This window comes from Tympanuchus pallidicinctus, unplaced genomic scaffold, assembly GCF_026119805.1.
Source record: "Tympanuchus pallidicinctus isolate F22 unplaced genomic scaffold, pur_lepc_1.0 scaffold1, whole genome shotgun sequence".
Taxonomy (NCBI): Eukaryota; Metazoa; Chordata; class Aves; order Galliformes; family Phasianidae; genus Tympanuchus; species Tympanuchus pallidicinctus.
The window spans coordinates 34,980,378-35,000,392 of NW_026294618.1; the positions used below are offsets into that span (position 1 = coordinate 34,980,378).

General features: G+C 39.1%; 1 protein-coding gene across 3 annotated transcripts in view; it reads left to right on the forward strand.

The window, feature by feature from the left end:
- ANKRD6 (ankyrin repeat domain 6) overlaps nt 1–20,015 on the forward strand; it is a 109,260-nt gene that overhangs the window by 1,017 nt on the left and 88,228 nt on the right. The gene's annotated exons all lie outside the window — the stretch shown is intronic.

A 20,015-nucleotide genomic window follows, 5' to 3' on the forward strand; every position in this document is an offset into this window, starting at 1 on the left:
TCATCATTCCCTGGTTACTTGGGTAACATGCTGTTTCTGGAGATGTACAATTGCATTTCCAATCATCAGTTACAATGCAGATGGAATGGCGTGGTGATGGTATTTAGTATTTAGTAATAAGGTATTTAGAATTTAGTAATAATTTCTGAGTAGAAAATATCAGTTACATCCACTGAATGTAGCAGATATACTGTGGGCTAGCTGCATCATGTTTTAAACACCTGCCTTTAGATTTCAGTAGGAGCTTGAGGTCAGTGCAGCCCACCTAGATACTGGGTGCTGCACGCCTGCTTCTGCCAGTGAAGCCCATTGCCCCTGGCAGGAGTGGATGGGAATCCTGTAACAGCAGCACTCACCTTAATTCTCACCCGGTAGTTTGTGTGAAAAGAAACTTCAATCAAATTAAAAGTGACTTTGTGACGTTACTCAGCTGGGATTGGTTTTTCCTTTCCTCTGCTTCTTGATATTCACCTACGCTGTGCTTTCAGTTTCACATTGGAGACAGGCTTTGAGCACTAGAAATAAAACAATCAGTAAAGGATCGGTAGAAGTAAAGTGATCGACCTCTTGATCATGCAGGATCTTTCCTGTAAGGTTTCTGTACAGTTTTTTTGGGAACAGAAATGGTGAGAGTGTTGATTTGATGTATGCTGATGTAGTAAACCTGCAGCACATGGCTTAGGATCATGCCGTGTCCGAGGTGGCATGTTCTAGAGTTCACACTGTTGATCTTCTCTTGCACTTGATTAGATGAATGATATTTTAATTACTGAGGTACTTGTAGGGTATGGTAACAGTGATTAAGCACTGAGTTGTATTTCTCCATTTATCTTTACCTTCACCTTTGTTTGACTTTGCCAGTGAGTCATCTTGTCATGTAAGAAGAAACCTTCCTGCCCCTTACTCTCTATATTTGTGTAATAGGACCAACAATATTTATCTGTTTGGACAGATGACATAACAAAGAATGTTTGTAAAACACTTTTAGGTTCTTAAATTGCTTACATCATTTGACAGCAGTGTTTTATTTACTTCCATTAGCGTCAGGCTTGCAATTCCTCTTTTTCCTCAGCAGACAGGACTTATGATAAACATGCAGAGAACTCACAGTCATACCTTTTCTTAGTGATGCATCGGTCCAACAGCAGAGGAAGCAGAGGAAGTACTTTATTTAAAAATACAAATGAAGTACCATATTTCATATGCAAGACAGACCTAGAAAGATATTTGTACGAGACATTAATAAATTGTAACTGCTTCAGGCAAAAAAAAAAAAAAAAAAAAAAAAAAAAGAGGGGTGGGTGGGAAATAAGTCATTTTAGCTCCTTGTTGCTATTATTTTCCTTAGAAATTATTCTTCAACAGAGCAGCGTGTTAGATAGAAAAGTTTTTAAGCAAAACTCCTATTATCATCTGGATTAGTAATTTACATGAGGTAAAGCAGAAATAAAATCTCAGTATCTCTGGCAGCTGCAGTTGCTCTTAGTATTTAATTCTTTAGAGGTCTCTCAGTTTACTCCAGAACATCTCAGATATTAGTGGTAATAGATTGAAGGGGTACTTGCTGAAGTTTTTTGTTTTTACTAGAGTTAGTTAAAGGAGTTCAAAGACATAATGTTTCTAAGCACTGGCAGAGGCAAAAATTACTAATGGTGAAAAGCCCTCATCTGCACATTATAGAATGTTATGTTCTGATTGCAGTCATGGGTTATTTGCCAGAAGTGCATCACTTTGGAAAAATAAATTCAGCCACCAGTTTAATGATGAATATTTTTAAAGTAACTATGGTTTTAGTGTCTTGCTGAAAATTTAGTTGGAATGTTTTGTTGAAATTGAACCAAAGGCTTTTTTCATCCTAATGCTTCAATCAGAAAAAATACTTTAATTTCTAACTATTCTAATTCAAACAAATAATTATATGTGGGCTAATTACTAAAGGCCTTACAGTAATGAAGTGATTTCTTAAAAATTTCTGTTTCAAGTTCAAATTTACTTATTACAAAAATTAAAATTCTAAGTATTATACAGTGCTAATTAAGTAAACTTTAAATATACATGAATTCCAATTACAGCTTTATTTTCTACACGTTGTAAACTAAGCTGTGCTTGACAGGTAGTAGGTAATAATGTGCTTTATGGTACAAGGTGTGATTATTTAGGAGCAATACAAGCAGAGATGAATTTTGATTTAAATTGCAACTCGTAACATTTCATTGATTTTAATTCATTATTTTATAATCAGAGCTCTTGAAGCTCTGATTACGCTGTAGGACCTCTGTTTCTGGCTCTTAAGTTCTTGCACTTAAATTGTTTGTCTATTTTGTCTGTATTTTTTGAGATAGATTGATGGAAAAGGGTTATTAAAATTGATGTTGTCATCCGTACTTATCCAACCATGAATTATGTGAGTATAGCTTGTAAATCACTGAATCACAGAATGGCCAGCGTTGGAAAGGACCTCAAGAATCATAAATCTCCAACCCCCCTGCCACATGCAGGGACACCAACCTCAACATTTAATACCAGACCAGGCTGCACAGGGCCCCATCCAACCTGGTCTTGAACACCTCCAGGGATGGGGCATCCACAACCTCTCTGGGCAGCCTTTTCCAGCACCTCACCACTCTCTCCGTAAATAACTTCCCCTGGCATCCAACCTAAATCTCCCCTCCTTCAACTTCAAGCCATTTCCCCTTGTCCTGCACTTATCAACCCTTTCAAAGAGTCGATTCCCCTCCTGTTTGTAGGCTCCCTTTAGGTATTGAAAGGTTGCAATGGGGTCACCCTGCAGCCTTCTTTTCTCCAGGCTGAACAAGCCCAGCTCCCTCAGCCTGTCTTCATAGGGGAGGTGCTCCAGTCCCCTGATCATCTTCATGGCCCTTCTCTGGACCCTCTCCAACAAAGAGGGTCAATAGATATTTCAGTGTAAAGATTAATTCTTTAACTGAGAGTAAAAAAAAAAATCAGTTGTCCATGTAATTTTCTTATTAACACATGTGTAATGAGAGCAAGCCTTGCTGAATTACGTATTATGACTTCTTTCTAATTTTTTTTCTTCTCCTCTAGTCCATATTTGTTTTATCATCCAAAAGAGTATTGGGCTGTGAAGGTAGGTGCTCAAAAATTAGGAAGAGTTGGAATAAATGTGTGAATTTCCTGGCTTATCTATTGCATAGCTTTCAAATGCATACATGTTGGCTGTTCTGAATATACTGCTTCTCTAGAAGTTGTAGTCTGTATGACAGTGGTTTGTCTGTGCTCATGTTGGCACTGATCTGGCCATACAGGTGTTTTCACATAACACCTGTTATTAGGTTTCTGTTTTTTAGTATTTAATAAATGAAACATTAATGTTACTTTATTGATTGAAAAGAACCCTGAACGTTACTACTACTAGTTGAGCTGTGTGTTGAAAGAGGAAGCTGCCCTATAGAAGCAATGCTGTTGGGCTCAGTGGGTATGCATTGGGTGGTGTAGTTAATACTGCATGGCAGTGTGGGTTCTTACATTATCTGGGTGCACTGCTATCCTTAGCAGTATACTCTTGATGCACTATCATGGACATGATTGTACACTAGCTCGTATGATGGTACAAGGTTGTGGATAGTTACGTTGTTCCTCCACTACTTCACTTTGTTCCCATAGATCCTTGTCAGTGATCCCACCATGTGTTGCATGAAATTCACAGAATCACAGAGTTGCAGGGGTTGGAAGAGACCTCAAGAGATTGTTGAATCCAACCCTCTGCCAAATCAAGTGCCCTACAATAAGGTCACACAGGTAGGCATCAAGACAGTTCTTAGTATCTCCTTAGGAGGAGACTCCACAACCTCTCTAGGAAGCCTGTTCCAGTGCTCCATCACCCTTACTGTAAAGGAGTTCTTCTGCATGTTTGTATGGAACTTCTTGTGTTTAATTTTTAGGCCATTACTTCTTGTCCTATTGCTATGCACCACTGAGAAGAGCCCAGCCTTGTCCATTTACTTCCCACCTCCCTTTAGATATTTATAAATATTAATCAGATTCCTCCTTAGTCTTCCCCAGGCTGAACAGACCCAGGTTATTCAGCCTTTCCTCATATCAAAGATGCTTCAGGCAAGTTCAGGGTCCTTGGAATCAAGAGGAGGATTCTGAGAGCAGCAGTTAGTGTGGATGTTGCAGATGCTTGAGGGTAGAGGAAGTCATGGCTCTGGAGTAGGTGTGGGGTGACACACTGAGTGTCGGTCTGCCTCAGCCCTGGAGAAAAAGAAAAGTAATTATTTGGCCCAGTGTCAAGAAAGACAAGACTTTTTAAATTGTGCTGTGATCAAATATGTATTTTAAGTACTCTTCAAATCATGAAGTCTTATCTTGTTTAAACCCTGATTTAAGCCAAGCTTCTTCGGAGGGCATATTCCTTAGTTTCCCTTTGTCTCTCCTGACTTGCCTTCCTCCACATCTAAGCACCATCTGCTCTTGTGAAGTGAGATGGTGAAGATAAATTTTTTGGATGTAGGACCTGACATAGAAAAGGACAAAAGCATTTTCATCTGCATTCTGAAAAATACATCTGGGTTTGATGGAAATTAATTCTGTGAAGATGTGCATCACTGTGTGCACATTGCAGCAGGATAATAATTCTTCCGCAGTTTGAGATGCTGATTACTTTAAGCCTGAGTTGAAGCTGCTGGCCGAAGCATGTGGCTTTACAGGTGTGGTAGTTGTACTCTTCTGTGAGATCATGCAAGCCCATTACACCTATAACAACCTATCTACAGAGTCCCAGCACAGAACTAAGCAGTTGTTTGAACTTCTGAATTTTGTGGCAGAAATTTTCTTTTGATTTTATTGGCATCTGCAATGAGACATCTTAACAGCTACCATCCTATTGTGCTGATTGCTTCTGAGTCAAAATCCCTTACGTTGTTTCAGATAGGTCAGCTTCAATAGTGTTCAGACAGTGCCATCTTTGTGTTTGTTTCTTATAAAAACAAGTGACCGTGTGTGGTAGTCACATGTCATCTCAGGATTTGAGTGAATTTTTTAACAATGATTGCAATGAATAATTTCAGGTATATTTTATTAAGAGTTTGCTGTTTATGTGTGTACTATACCTGCAGAAACTGTAGCCTGCTCAGACTCCTTTACACGAGTAATTTTCTGTTGTTTTCTTTCTGACCACTTTTGCTATTAGACTATGTCTGGCTGAAACCTTCAGAAAGGATTTGGGGCAGTTAGAGGCTGTGGAATTATCCACCTGCCATCTGCAGTCTTTCATTGACATTATTGTTCTGGTTTAAATCCAGATGTTGAAAGAGCAGTGCATTCTTATCCCTTTGTCTTTTTCAGACTTGATAGCAGCTTCTGAATCTTTGCAAGGATATTTTTTGTCATAGTTTTTTGCAGCTTCCGTATAAAATCAGGTTACGCTCTTTTCCTGTGCTGTCTCTTCTTTTTTTTTTTTCTCTCTCTCTATTGGTATTGGTTTAAAATCTTCACATTCTTCCATTTTCATTAATACTGTCAGTTAAACCTTTGTCTAGTCCCAAGATCTAAGATTTGCATGTTTGGAAGCTCAAGTTTGGATAGATTTTCTGTTGGCAGCAGTACCACTGAAGTACTGTCTCAGTGGCATATTTTTTCATTGAATGCTACCTGATGACTGAGTGGAAGGCAGACGTCATAGCAGCTGCTGCCAACCAGCTTGTTTGTTTTTTTATTTCAGCATCTGAAGGTAGCTAGGAAACATAATAATAAATGCTATATTTAGACAGGTAGCATCTTATCATTCTTACGTGCTGTCATGTGGTGCCCTACAGGCAAATATGAGAGTGTCTGACCCAAAAAATTGATGGTGTGGAAAAAGCTCTTTGGCAAGAAGTAGTTAAAAGGCTTCTTTCCTGCTATCCTGTTGTTATAGTACCTGCAATATTCACTTCTTTCATGGGTTTGGATAGTCTAAGACATGCTGAATTCTAGCTTCTGGCCTAGTCAGAGTTGTGTCAGGAATTCTCCTAGAAGGAGGTTGTGGAGGATCGTTTCATAGCCCTTGGAACAGGTAGGTTCGACCTTCAACACAGGAGGTTGTACTCCAGCTGTAATGCATGCTGATTTCTTTCAAAGGCAGGCAAGTTTCTTCCAGGAACAGCTGCTGTGTGCTCGAGTGCCCTGCATCAGTTCAACTACAGTTCAGGTCTATTGACACAAATGGGAGATTTCAGTATGGGATAAGCTGAGCTGTGAATTCACAGTACAGTATTTTATTAGTGAGTAATCAGCTGTAAGTCGGATCCTTTTGTTCACTGTACGATTACACTTAATCAGCTTGGAGAGGCCCAGCTGTAAGAAATCCCCACCTCGCAAGCACTGGCTGAGGTTGAAATCCGCTTCACTTTCTGATGCCCTGATGTGAGTAAATGAGGATGCCTGTGTGTACAGACAGTGAGTGACAGTCAGGCTTGGCAAGGCAAGGCTGGGCTGGGGCAAGGCAGAACAGCCCTTTTTTTATTCCTAGCAGAACAGCCTCCAAAAACTGAGGTAGGATACAGTGCTTTTGCCATAACTTGGAAGAACAGGCTGCAAGTGCTGGCTGTTTCTCTATGTAGCCATTCTCAGAAATCAGGTTATTTCAGTCAACCTGAAGGTAGGGAGAGTGCAGCCTCCTTCATTTGCTGTTAGGACAGGACTGTCCATCTCCAGAGATTTCTTTTGGTTCTTTTTGTCTGGAGGCCAGTGGCTCAGCAGGTCAACTGCCTGCCGGTCCAACAAAACTGCCTCAGAGTTTTAGCTGGGCACCTCAGTGGCCTGCGTTATGTGGGTGCGTTTTACTACAGGGAAGGATGATGTGTCTTTTCCTTAACTCCTTTTCCTCATTTAAGGTTCATGTGTCAGTGAGGAGGGAGTGCGAGTAGGAAATAGGCTGGGAGAAGTTGTTCTGTATGAGGAAAAAGATGAGAAGTGGCTCTGTTTTGAGCCTGACAATGGCTGGTTTCACCTGATGCCTTCATGTATTCTCCGAGCTGATTTTCCTCTGCTTAATTATTCCTCAAATGGAAATTATGTCTGGCCTTTTACTGTCTGTGTTATACTTCCTTATAACTTCTAGTTTTGCTTATTCTTTTCTCAGAAGAGGGAGTGCGAGTTGTTTACAAGTTTCAGGGTGCAGTTCAACATTTTACACTGCTGAATAAAGATGGTTTTGATTTCATTCTCTGCTGTAATAATTGCTACATTGCTCTGTTGACTGTGCTTTTGTAGAGTGAGCTATTAAAAAACTGAAATCTCATTTTCAAGTCATTCAGAGCCCATCATCATGCGTATGAAGTCGAGGTGTTTCTTCTTGCCATGAATATCAGTCTATATTTAAATTGTATTGAATTTCACCCACATTTTTACTGGTTAGTTATTGGTTGTCATTAAGTCCTTCTGTATCTCTTAGCAATCAACACTTGCCTTCATCCTCGGTATCTTAGTATTACCAGCAAAATTTGTCACTTAACTCTTGTAATTTTTCTCTGTCACCCCGCTGGGATTCATTAGGGAGTATATTGAACACAATGTATTCATAGTGCAGATGGCTGTGGGGCTGCATGAGTTATGTCCCTCCATTATAATGACGGACTACTTTTTCTTTGTACCATTCATTTTATCTCTTCTAGTTGTTTCTTTATGCAGATAAGGATTTTCCCTGTTCTCCCTTTGCTGCTTAGTTCCTGTAATACCGAGATTTATTTTTTTAAAGCAGCCTTTGATCTGAAGCCTTTGAGGGGGCAGATTTCAAAAACGGAATTAAATAAATAGTAAAATGGACATTGTTTCAACTGCTCATGTTCACAAGCTGCTGTGGAGCTTCCAGCCTTCAGTGCCTGGCTCTTGCTCTCACCTTGTTGACTGAGGTGCAGGTGAAGGCAGAGAGGAGGTGAATTTCTCTAAGTGCAGCAGGAGAACTGCTTGACCCTGAAATGTAGCATGTCCATTGAGGCTTGTCTTACTGTATGTATGCTTACTGTATGCAGGCCAGACGAAGTTTACCATGGCTTGAGGACAGCTTTACATCAGTGGTGCAAACTCATTGCCAATGTGGTTTATCATGGAGTAGTTTAGTTGGAGGGGATCTTTAAAAGTCATGTGTGTCAACTCCCCTGCAATGAACAGGGATGCCCACAGCCAGATCAGGTTGCTCGGAGTCGAGTTCAGCCTGACCTCGGATGTCACCAGGTATGGAGCATCAACATCTCTGAACAACCTCACTACCTTCATAGTAAAAAAAGAAAAAACAAAACAAAAATAAGCCCACTTTTTTTTTTTTTGTTATATTTGATCTACATCTCTCCTCTTTCAGTTTGAAATCATTTCAAACCGTTAACTTTGGGCATTTTTCTTGTGTCCAAACAATCAGCATTCAGCTGTAACTAGTCTACATTGCAAACACATCCCAGCTTACTTTGAGTATGCTATTTTGGGATTAAATTTTAGTCAAAATTCAATTCCCACAAATTCCATCCTAAGTTCCCTGGTGAAATTGCGTGACAGATCTCAAATGCAAATTCTTTAGAGTAAATCATCTCTAATCCTTTTTTTTTCCATCTTTTCAAATCAGGTTGACCATTTTTATGTGCAGCCTCCTCTGCTTGCTCAGAAGGTATCCAGTCCTTTTCTCAATTGGGATTTTGAAATGAGGATTTGAAAGTAAGACGGGGACCTAACATTAAAAAAGTGGATGGCAAAATTAAAAGATCAGTGTGAGTGCGTGCATCACATAGCATGCAACATCAGTAAATTGGCACTAAATGGTATTTACAATCTCAGGTATACAGTCTTTGAGAGAATTTCTTTAACTGAAAAGAAACTATTTTTAAAAAAAGAATTACCAGATTCACTTTGTGCTTACAGAAGTAACTTTAAACAAAAACAAACAAAAAAACCTAAATCAGCTTTTTTTTCTCCCAGTTCCCTCTTATCTGTCCACCAACACATGTGCTTAAGAAGTCTGGAATCAGATTTCTGGCTTCTGCACTCCATTACTCTTTCAGATAATCTATTCTTTAATGTCTAGCAACTGCAGACATACAAATGAGGATGCTGCAGCTTCAGTTATTAGAGCTATGTCAGGTTTTTCTTCTTTTTGTTTTTAATCCTCAAAGTGGAGTACTTGGTGTGGAAGCTAGAAGCATATTTTATTCAAAATCCAGCATCTAGAATTTGGATGCCTGTATTTCTAGCTGTTAATAATTGTTTTTGAAATACTGTATTACTATGAATTTATTTACCCATCCTACGTGGTTTTGCACATCCAACAAGTATCTGAGTGTAATTACATGGGATGAGCTCATCATGGCAGCTCCCAGACAAATCAAGAAAACAGGTAGTGGTGTTTCTGTAGAACTGGGCAGACTAAAATCAAAAAGAAACCCACGACATTTTGAATGTTCATTTTTTTTTTCTCCATCTCATGACTTGAAATGAAAAACCTCTTCCCTTGACTAAGCTGAAGCTTCCTCATAAGGTTGCGAAGTAAAGCCCATTTATCCTGGGATCTACTTCTGTTTCTCTGAGATGGAACTAATAGTGTCACTGAAATGGTAATCTTTCGGTGTCTTCAATGCCTCCATAGTGCTCATAAAAGACATGTTTGCTCTGCTTTGGTGAAAAAAACCCTCTGAATTGGCTTTTCTTGTAAGCTAAGCTGGGGGGTTAGCAATGTAGATGATAGAAATATGGAGGGATTTCACACAATTACAATCATAGAATCATAGAATGGTTTGGGTTGGATCATGTAGTTCCAACCCCTCCACTATAGACAGGGACACCTCCCTCTAGACCAGATTGCTTAAAGCCCCATCCAACCCTGGTCTTCAATGCTTCTGATGTAAGAGGGACATCCACAGCTTCACTGGGCAACCTGTTCCAGTGTCTCACCGCTCTCAGTAAAAAATTTCTTCCCAGTATCTAATCTGAATCTGCCCTCTTCCAGTTTAAAGCCATTTCCTATTGTCCTGTCACTACATGCCCTTACAAAAAGCCCCTCCCCACCTTTCCTTCATGAACTGGAGGGCCACTATAAGGTCCCCCTGGAGCCCTCTCTTCTCTAGGCTGGCCCCAGCTGTGTTATGTGCTGCAATGTTTTATATTAAGGGAATGGATTCTCATATAATTCTGTGGGGTTATTTCCTATTATTTTCTCCAAAATACTAAGATTTTGAAACACGTTAGCCATAAAGGTAGTGTCTCAGTCTGATTGTTTTCAATAACTTAGTTTATTTATTTTAAATAAAGCAGGCAGGTAACTGTAGCATGTTTGTGCTTTATACTTAAGAAACAAACAAGCAATCCCATAGTTTATTAGTTCCCATGCTTTATATTTTAAAGTAATATACATGCATATTCACTCCTCTTTGCCAACAGAGCGGTTTCTCTGGTCTGTGTATCTTACACTTACTAGTTCTCCAAATGTACATGGTCATTCAAGAAAAACAGGATAGCACAAAAATGCTTACAATGTAAAAATAAGCAGATTTCACCATGTAGCATTTTAAAAAACCCACCACACCTCATATGCTCTGTAAATGAAATATTCAGGCCTTGCTTAATTTAAAATTAAAAATCAAATGACACCAAAATAATTACTCTTAACAAAAATCCATTGTTTTATACATGAATAATAGTATTGCCTATAGGCAGGACGTTATCAACAACTTGTGTATAGCACAATTTTAGTTTACTGATTAACCCTCAGAAAGAGACCAGGAAGACAAAACTTTCAACTAGACTTTACATTATTAGATATTTTAAAGAGGTGTGTGTATTATCAAAGGCTTTTAAAAATTAATTTAGTGCTGTATTTTGTTGTTTTGCTGTATCAGATCGAAAGCTGATTTAATCAAATCTCACTTAATCCAGTGATTATGTCCATGTGAATAATACTCAAAGAACTTGGCTCTGTGTGAAAAACATCTTCCCAGAAAGAAATGTAGTAGGCTTACACTTAAAATAAAAAATAATAATAGTAATGCACACACAAAACAAAAAACCACCACCAACAAAAAAAAACAAAGAAACCATGGATTGGGTTTCCCTGTCTCACTGTATAATGATTTTCACTGAAGTCTCATATCCCAAGAAATGAAATCTGTAGCCAAGATGATATGATATTGGGCAATTTATATAATGCAGGTCTGCACTGCTGTTGAAACAATAGGCTGAGTGTATTAACGTGCAGATAGCCTGACTAAAATAACATATGTTACAAAAGAAGCTGATATGCTTTCTTGGTGGAAAATGTTCAGTAGAAAACTACTTGTAAACTCTCTCTAACGTGTTACTATCACAAGAGTAGTTAACATGATGAAGAAAATCTCAGGCATGTGATTTGCTCCTGCTTGCACTGAAGTGTCAAAGTGTGTTTTAGCCCTATTAGGCCACGGTTGTGGTTTTAAAGTAAAGAAGATGCCTCTCAACCTTTTCTCTGGTGCATTGCCATCTCATTTTCCCATGCCAAATTACTCTGTCTTTTGCTATTTTCAAGAGCTTCTCTGTATTTTTCACCTTTTTTTTTTTTTCTTTTTTTTTTCTCTTTTGTCCTAGGTGCACTCCCTCATCCTTGATTTAAGAATTGTCTGGTCTGCTTTGATCTGTTTCTTTACGAGTCTCCTCCTGTTTTGCTAGTTGTGCTCCTTGCAGTGGTTGTGAACTCCGAGTCACAAGTTTGAACACAGATGAGCTGAGAAGAGAATGTAAGATAGTTTAAAAACATTTGCAAAAGGTTCTGTGAGAGAGCAGAGAAGGATCTGTGTCTCTCATGCTTTTGCTGGTGTTCTGCACAATGGCTGTTGTAGGACTTCCTCCCAGACTTGTTAAAAGCCAGCTCCCTCTGTGTTGTATTTTTTTCCATACCCTCTTTTCTGTGTTTTGCTCTTCTTAACTGGCAGTCTGGTAGTGGCTGTTGGTTTTTTTTTGTTTGTTTGTTTTTTGCTTTCACTTAGTAGGATTTTTCTGCCTTTTAGTATGTTCAGGTCCCCCTATATGTACTAAGAATTAAACTGAGATATGTCTGGAAAGTGTCTCTCATGGAAAATGAAAGACATGGGTATTGAGCTTCATGAGGGGAAGCAGAAGGCTGGAAGGAAAATCCTGCCTTGTTCTGGGAACATGTTTCAGACATATGAAGCCTCTATAACATGGACTTTCCCTTCTCTGTTCTTCCATATTTCTTTAAGTTTTTACTTTACATTTCCCTTCAGGACCTGAGCAGCCTTTGTGGGCAGGCAATGTGGATATTCTCCACATGATAATGCAAGCTTGCATAAGCTAGATCCTTGTAATAGTACAAAGGGGTCCCAGATATACTAAAATTTCAAAATGTTTCTTAACTATAAAGCAGGTACACTGAGCTACGTGGTCCATTTTAGTTCTTGAAATAAGACTAATGCATCTGGTTTTGGTTGTGGACAATTAGAAACATAAGGAGATTGAAATGTGTGCAGTGGTGTTCTCCACCTCCACGGCTCCTACCAGTGGCTGACCAAGGAGAGGCTCGCTGGAGGATGCCCCGACTTTATGGAAGCGTAGAAGCCTTTCTGTAAAAGCCTTTCCAGATTTTACTTTCTTCCAAGCTGTGGGAAACCTCCATAAGCACTAGGAGACCGAGTCTCTTTAAACCCAACCTCTGTTTCCTGAAATGACTTGCCAGGCAAGGGAAGTTTCTAGTTCTTTGGGTTCCCCAGGGGCCCATGTGTGTGCTGGGAAAAGTGGGGGAAGTGAGGACACGTGTGTAAATGTGGCACTATTAACTCACTGTTCTTGATACAAATGTTTCTAGTTTCTACTTGCTTTATGAACTTGTCACTTGTGTAGGGCAGAGTCTTCAGCAGCAGCTGTGATTCTGTCCTGCTAGGAAGAGGAGCTTCCTAAAGAAGCCATCTCTGTAGCGAAGAGTCACTTTAATCACCTGAAATGGCTCGTCTGTGAGTGCTGGTACTTTTTCTGTGTGCTACAAGCCTGCTGCCACAGGAGATTTTTGTTTTACCAGATTGGATATCACATTTCAGTGCAGCAGATGGCATGTGTGTGACAAATGGCCTTTGGTAGGAGTAAGCATAGCAGGAATACACTCTAAACCACTGGCGTTTTCCTCGGTCTTTTGTAACATCACCTAAAGTACACCTTTATGCAGTGCTCATTATAGTCACCTGATGCAAGATCCAAGCTTTTGAGATACCTGCTTTCTTCTGTTGTTTGTGTACTTGTCCAACTGGCAGGAATGTTGAGAGATGCATAGCAGAGCAATGTGGTATTTAAGGTGAGTTATGCTTAACTCATCTGCGGCCTGCATTGAGAGAAGTTATAATAATTTCACTTATATTTTGCCTGAAAATGCCTTGTGTCAACTGACAGCTGTTTAAAATTAATTATTTAATGGAGATCCTAGTTTGCAAGATGAGTAGAACAGAAACATGCATGATGTTTTTTATTTTGAACTTGATGTGGAGACATTCCTAATGATTCAGATGTTGAACGGAATGTAACAGAGCGTTACTCTGCACAGCCTTACTCTGCCAGAACTAATGAGGAAGGCTAGGACAGTTAAAGGGTTGGAACAAAAGAGCTCTGGGGCAGAGTTTGTAAGTTGGACTCTTGTTACCAAACTGTGATTCCTACCACCGGACACCTGTGTAGGGTGGGAAGCAGCCTTCTGAAGTACTTCTGAGAATTTTGCAAATATTTTCTCTTTAAAGAGAGAGCGTGTCCACAATTCACCAAGCCTCATTCAGTTCTGTCTGCCGTGGCCTCAGATCTATTGTTTGTCATGACCAGTATGGAGATTACGTAGAGACCCCACCTATACAGGTACTGCTATGGGGGCATCTTGACTATCCACCAGAAAAGACCAGAAAAAAGAGCTTTACTGCTTGCTGTGCAAGTTCTGTGTAAAGTTCTTTTATAGCATTAGAGCTTCATAGTGGGATTAAGATTACTTTCTGCAGGTACTTAATGGTGGTTTTTCTGGAAAACCTTGGAGCTTGTCAATATCTGTGTGGCATCTCCTTCTCCCTGTCTCTGCTGATTTATTGGTAATGGTGAGTATGTCGAACCCTGAAATCTTGTTTCTCTAGGAAATCAAGTCCACAGTTAAATACTCAGACTTGTCAACCTTGTTGATCCTACCCTGTTTTTTAATTACTTTAGACATCTGCCTTCCACTGATGTTCTGTAACTACCTGAGGGTAAAGATAAGCTGTTCTTTTCTGTTGTTTGAAGCATTCAGTGAGAAAGGCTTCATAAAACCTTCAGACCGATACAGGACATAAAGAACAGACAGTTATTCCCTCTCTGTAATTTGCAAGTCTCATCCATGTGTTTTGACAGACTTTCTGGAAGGTATGCTTTTCCTGTTTCATGACAACTATCCTGACAGGTGTTTTTCTTCACCAAAGCAAGTTATCCACTGACTTAAAAAGAGGGAACTGATACTTCAGATAGTAGTTTATTTCTGAGCACAGGAAAATTTCCATGCTAGTATTCTGCCTTGGCATTTTAAGGGATAAATCCTGTTTCAGTCTCCTGCTTCTTTGCATTACCTGTTATCTTCTTGTTTCAGTAATGAAACCTTTAGAAACTACAGAGGCACGTGTAACCCTGTTGTACGGGATCATGGCTCTCATTCAGAAGTCCATTAGGCTGATGCATTGAAAATGAGTATATGACTAGAGCAAAATCATGGAGTGTGAGGCTGGTTTCTCTGTTCTAAAATCCCTGTGTTTGTCTGTACTGACAAAAAATTGTGTGAGAGATCTGAGCATCCTTGGATTAACACAGTTTATAAGGAAAACGAGCTTTATACCTACTGAAATTACTGGTTTGTTTGCTGCAATGAGATAGCCTTACTTTGAGTCAAGTGGGGTATGTGCAGATGTGTGTGGAAGAGATACTTGAAGATATTGTCAATGTTCACATCTTTCTCCTCTGTAAGAGGACAAGATCTCCTCATGGAAATGTGCCAATACACATGTATGGACCAGTTTGCCTATTAGTTAGCTAAGTAGTCATTGAAAGGCTTACTATCTTTTCACTCAACCGAATAAAATGATTAACACAAAATAAATGCATGTTTACATCTCTTTTTGTACTGTTTCTCCTTTAGTAGTTAAATCAGAAGCAATTGAGTGGGAAGTGGTTCATGTTACTTGTGTGCGACAATTTGGACTGGTTCTTGTTTGTCTGGTGATTGTACTTTTGTTTTGTCATGAGAATAAATGAATACACTTCTATAAATTTCTGATTTCTTGCATAGCTACCTGGTTTATTTACTTTTATGTGGTTAACTAAAAATAATGAATGTGTATTGTGTAAGTTGATGGATATATTTTAGATGCATCACAGAATTGCTTATCTTGGAAGGGACCTCTGCAGGTTATCTTGCCCAGTGGCCCCAAGCAGGCTACCTATACCTTCTTGGCCAGGATACTCAGTTTCTTCTCAGTGTTTTATATTGGAGGTATACATCTAAGTGCTTAAGCAGTCAGTATCTTATAAGGAACTAATGTATCCCTGCATTAAGGCTCTGTAGTGCTTCAGAAGGGCATTTTAACCGTTTTTTTTCATTGTTGAAAAATTAATGCAAGTTTTGGGATAAACTGTGTTCCATTAGGCAAGATCATGTGTCAATTTTGGCATTGTACAGACTGTAAAAACTGCAGATAATGAGTGTTCAGACGGATTGACTGGAGAAAAAAAAGATTCCTAAGTGAAAGTTTGGGGCTGGAGGGAGTGGGAGGAGACTTGCCTCGAGAAGTCAATTGCATACTGTGTGTTTTTGAGGGTTTTAGGATGTTGCTTAATGCTTGGTATCTGAAGTATTTAAGTGTCAAAGAGTTTGGAAGAACTGAAACCTTGGCAAACAAATCCAGTTTTGTTAATCCTATTTTGAAAGTGTAGCAAAAGTGTGTGTGTGTGAGGCAGGTCAGTGCAGCCTGAAGCCTTTTGCAGATATGTGGTTAGGCTTCTGTCAGCAAGATTGTTTACCCGTGCATTGGGACTGTCTTCAGAAAGCAATGTCTGTTGCATAAACTAAACTTATTCCTGGACTCACAGGTTGTGACATCTGAGTCAGCAAATGTCTCCTGCTGGTATATTCAGTTCAATACATTTTGATGAAGCAAAAGTCTTGTACCAAAAAACTTCTAGCATTGTCATGTGTTCTGTCCCAGAAACAGCTTTCTCAAGTGTAAACCTTCCTTTCTCGCCCCGAAATCTACAGTGATAAAAATCCTGCTGTCATGTCAGCACATGTCTTCAGAGAACCTGGGGGCATTAATGAGAATAGGTTTAGAATTCCTGGCTTGATTTATGAAGGAAAAAAAAAAATAAATCGGAGGCAGTATTCTCTAACCTTACAATGTTTGCATTCTACTTCATGGTGATATCTACTTAACATTTGCAGATACAAAGTGAAGAGTCAAATGCCTGTCTGCTTTGTGCATAACAGTGTAAGCTCTTTCTTTGCTTAAAAGCAGTATAATTCCAAGCAGTGGAAAGGTATAGGAGTAAATACATTCGTTGTAAATTTTGAAAGAAATTGATACACAGGACTTTCTCATTGGATGTTTCTTCTTTCGTTCCTGCCTGTGAGAAGTAAAACTGAAATTTTTTTTGTAAGTTCTACAAAGTGGGAAAAGCAAGGTGACATGTATTTGCTTTCAGTTCCCATTCCTCAACCCAGCTATATTAATACATGCATTTGCTTTTTGTTTGTTTGTTTGGTTGGTTGTTTTTTTTTTTTATTATTATTTGTTTGTTTTTGTTGATTTTTGAGCAAGGCTTTATATTATAGCTACAGAAATAAGGCATATGCAACCTTTCTGTAGTTTATGGATACAGAAAACTGCTTCAGCCCATGCTGAAGACTCGGTCTTATGTACATTTATGTTCCTTTTGAGAAAGTGCCAAACCTGTTCTCCTTTATGCTGAACCAGCCAGCAGACATCTTTTCTCACTGCTCAATAACACCTCCCTCTCTCCTCCCTTCCTCCAAAAACAAGGTAGACTCCCAACATTCCTTTCATGTCCTGCAAATATTTGTACACTTTGGCAATAAACTTGCTTTGTTACTCACCACTGGCCAGTCCACTTCTACTGTCCTGTATGCCTATTTCTAGTAGCACTTACTGCTGTAGTTCAAGTAGTGGAGGAGGTGTGTGCTGTGGTTTTAAATATCCTGATACAAATCCTGGAGATCATTGGCATAGGCAATTAGCAGGACAGAGTGTGGAAGCATGGAGAGCTGCTAGATACTTGTGTGTTGGGTTTTTGTTCTGTTTGTTTTTTTTTTTTTCTGTTTTTTTTTTTGTTTTGTTTTGTTTTGTTTTTTTCCCTATGGCTTTAGAGTAAATTAAGTATACAAAACTAAGAAAATAATTAAGTATACAAAACTAAGAAAATAATTAAGTATACAAAACTAAGAAAATAATTCTGTGATGTAAATCTTCAAGACAGGATCATGTATGTGGTGCTCAGTGGGAGACCTGCCTTGTGTGGCATACAGGTTAAATGAAGTGGGCAGAGCTCTGGAGAGGTAGGAATGTGCTTTTGTGCAGAAGCTGTGAACTGGAACCCAAGAGCAAGTTCGCACCCTTAGAAATAGTTGTTGACTAATCCTGGTAGTTCCTGGCCTATGATTTGCTATTCAGCTTTGGTGTTACATTAACTCTTTCAGGACAAGTATTTTCGTTGGTTTTCTTGTTGACATTTTAAATCAACAGATTAATTTGGATTGGAATGTTTTTCTGCATGTCCATTTCTTTTATTATATTACAGGGCGCTGACTTACATCACATCAATCTAGGAAAAAAAGTGTTGTTTATTGTCTTATATTTGTTTCCCATTTTAATATTTACCACTGCAAAGAGGTTAGATGACTGGGCACACTTTCTTGTGCAATACTAATCATAGAATCACCAAAGTTGGAAAAGACTCCAGGATCATCTAGTACAAGTATCCACCTATCACCAATATTTCCCTCTAAACCATGTCCCTCAGTACAACATCAAAACATTTCTTGAGCACCTCCAGGGTCAGTGACTCCACCACCTCCCTGGGCAGCCCATTCCAGTGCCTGACCTCCCTCTCAGAGAAGAGGTATTTCCTAATGTCCAACCTGAACCTCCCCTGGCACAACTTGAGGCCATTCTCTCTCAGTCCTATTGCTAGTTACATGGGAGAAGAGGCCAACCCCAGTCAGTTCACCAGTTCTTAATTTGGAGTTTAGACAATTGACTAACGATAGTCAGTTCCCCTCAGTCTAAATCTGAAAAGCAGAACACCGACCAGATTTTGTCTCTTGTCTCTAATACTGAGCCAGACTGTCCTCAGAAAGTGCAGAGAAGATATTCTTCAAGAGGACTCTGGCACTCTGCTGTATGGATTTTTCACATGCCAGGCCCAATAGTTGATTAAGAAATTTCATGCTCCTGTTCTGCAGACTTTGTTTCAATCTCATAATTGATTTTTGTGAGCTTTCAATTGAAGCAAGCAGGAGCAATATCTTTCTCATTGTAATGACAGTAAAACCTTCTGAAACTTTTGACACAAATTTCTGTGTATCTTCATTCTGAAAGGACCCTTATTTAATCAACATACATGAAGGCAAGGAGGAAGCTTTGCAAGAAGAATTCTTCCTAAGAAGATGAAAATATAAATTTGTAGGTCTAGGTTTCTGTGTCTTTTTATTAGAAAGTCACAAATGCCTCGTAAGACCTACAAGTCTTGGTATAAACCCACAAACATCCTTCTCCTCTGTAAGTAGCTTCTCAATATTACTGTGTGCATCAAAATAGAAAAAATAGAAAAAAGCTTTTTGTTCACTGTAAGAGTACAGTCTGATGGTTCTGGCAGAAATTATGTTCCTTAAGACAGGAGCAGCATTGATTTCAGATTCTTCCTTTCTTTAGCCTTTGCTGCTTTCTGCTGAACTATCAATATATATGTATTTTTTTTTTTTTCAGTAGCCTGAAACACATTCCAGAAATGTCTGTGCAAGGGAGAGGAATAAGAATGCCAAGGCTGCTGGTGAATAAGAGACTGTAATGAATCTTGTAAAACTGGACCTTTTCATTCAGAGAGTGAATCTCCATTACTGAGTCTTTTGTTGCCTTCTTTTGAACTGGAAGAGAGAGGAGGAGATGTTAATTGCTGTCCTATGACACTTGCCTCTAGCTTACCTGAATTATGTGGTGGGAAGGGAATGGGGGAAAATGCAGAGAAAACTCATGCTGTTTATTACATCTGAAGATGCATCAGTGTAATTACTTCACTTTAAAGCCACCAATTTGGGATGTCTAAATTTACACTGAAAAGTTGATTTTGATCTATATTGATCTGAGCTGAAAGATGATAAAGAAAGCCTTCAGCTTAAAAATCATCTCTTCTTTTTAATAGACATTCGGATCCTGTTGACTCGCAGTCCTTTGGAATAAATTTCTGGAAACGGAGCATTTTTTCAGCAGTAAACTGTTTTCCAACGGAGTTGTTCTAAGATTTGTTTTGATAACACAACAACTTGGTGTTTCCTACAGGGTGAATTTGGATTGCATTTATCTTTTATTTAGTCTGTGTCAGACCTTCAAACAGTCAGTTTATCCCTTGGCTACTTCATAGATAGCTCAATGACATGGACTGTGTTGTCAGGACTGAGGCAGTTGTGCTGTGTCTCAGAATACACACTTGGGAAAATGATCCACTGCACCTAACATAATAGCAGCTGATTGTGTATTAATTATTATTTATTAGTAAAAATAGACATGGAAGCTGCCACTTCAAGAATATGCTGGGGAGCTTGATGTACTGAAGGACCTGTATAAGGGAGTTGCCTAATGTTTGCTTGTGCTAGGAGTCCGTGTTTGTGAAGGGACGTGGTTTAGTGAGTACTATTGGTGATAGGTGGATGGTTGGACTGGATGATCTTGTAGGTCTTTTCCAACCTTGGTGTTTCTGTGATTCTGTGAAAGCTTGCCATTAGCGCAACTGGTTCTCCTAAACTTGTC